Source organism: Triticum dicoccoides, chromosome 2A (genome assembly GCF_002162155.2).
Source record: "Triticum dicoccoides isolate Atlit2015 ecotype Zavitan chromosome 2A, WEW_v2.0, whole genome shotgun sequence".
NCBI classification, from domain to species: domain Eukaryota; kingdom Viridiplantae; phylum Streptophyta; class Magnoliopsida; order Poales; family Poaceae; genus Triticum; species Triticum dicoccoides.
Window position 1 is genome coordinate 19,560,720 of NC_041382.1, and position 1,627 is coordinate 19,562,346.

Below are 1,627 nucleotides of genomic sequence, written 5' to 3' on the forward strand. Positions count from 1 at the left end.
TCGTACACGTCCTCCGTGTTCAGGATTCCCGAGGGCTTTTGTCAGCGCGTCGTTCTCTCTGTTGAACTTGATCTTCCCCTCTTGAGCATCCCTCATTGCGTCAATAAGGGCTTGGGTGGGTTTAATCATTTTGCCCCGGTAAACACACTCCCCTGTCTCCGGGTTCAGCGTTCCCCCATGCCCGTACCACCAGCTTTTGGCCCTTGGGTCCCATCCCTCCGTACCTGGACGGATTCCTCGCGCCCTCAGCTCGTTCTCCATCTTCTCCCACCTAGGCTCCCAAAGGCGATACCCTCCTGGCCCCATAATATGATTGTACTCCTTCTTAGCCGCATTTTCCTTATTTTTTTCGATATTTGAATGAACTGCTCTGATTTCTTTTGCTTCACAAATTCTGGCCAATCATGTTTCAGTTTCTCATATTGTCCTTTGAAATCCGGAGTCTTGTTCTGCTTGACAAAGTCATGGGCTAGATTTTGCTTGAATTTCCGGAATGCGTCGGCCATCTTATGAAGAGCGAACTGTTTGACTAGCCTCCTCCTCTCCTTGTTTCCTCAATCTTGTTACCCTCCTCATCGAATTTGTTGTATTCCGGAGGTAGAACGAAATGTTCCATAAGCTTCTTGAAGCAATCTTTTTTTGTTCTCTTATCGACAAAAGTGAAACCAGCAATTCGTGCCTTCTTTGGCTTATTCCACTCCTGGACGGTGATCGAGACGTTGTCTCTAACAATGGCTCCGCATTTGTTGACAAACTTGGTGGCGTTCTTGCGGGGCTCCAGCGGCCTGCCGGTTGCACTGTCGACAACCTCGATGGTGCGTGTTTCTCCTTGTTTCATCGTCTTGGTTGCGCCACGCTTTGACGACGTACTCGATTGTTTCGACGATCCGGCCGAGGGCTAAAATAAGAAAGAGAGTCGCGCACGTTAGTACACACATATTTATTCAAATCAGTTAGTTTGTATCACCAGAGGCTCAATGTATATATATACCTCGGCGCCGGAGGTGGTTGCTACTTCCATTTGAAGATCGTCGTTTATCGACGTTTGTTCGGCATCATCTTGCTGACGGCGCCCTTCATCTTCACCGTCAAGGTTCAGATAAGAAGAGATATCATCTTCTTCTTGTCCGGTCGGCACATATAGAATATCGCCGTTTATGATGCCGAACATATGTGCTTCACCGTCCGGATCATAGTTGTCCGGCACATATAGTAAGCTCTATCGTCCGCCATTATGTCAGTCCTGAAAACATGTAGTAAAAACAAATTAATTAAGTGAAGAAGGGGGGCGGTGGCGGTGGCGGTGGCGAAAGGGCGGTGGCAAAAGGAGGGGGCGAGGAAGGGGTGGGAGAGGGTGTCGCGGTAGAGCGCGAGACGGGGCGGCAGATGACGGCGTCACGGAGAGGGAGGCGAGGACAACACACATGTATAACCCTCGCCGCCCCCTCTCGATCCCTAAAAAAAACACCGCGCGCATCGCCGCCCCCCTCGCCGCCCCCTCTCCGTATATACGTTTTTTTTGTTAATTATCAAATTTTACGGTTTTTTTGTTAATTATCAAGTTTTAAGTTATTTTACCGTTTTTGTTAAACTAATTAACTAGTTAAAATTAAAAAGAACAAAAAAA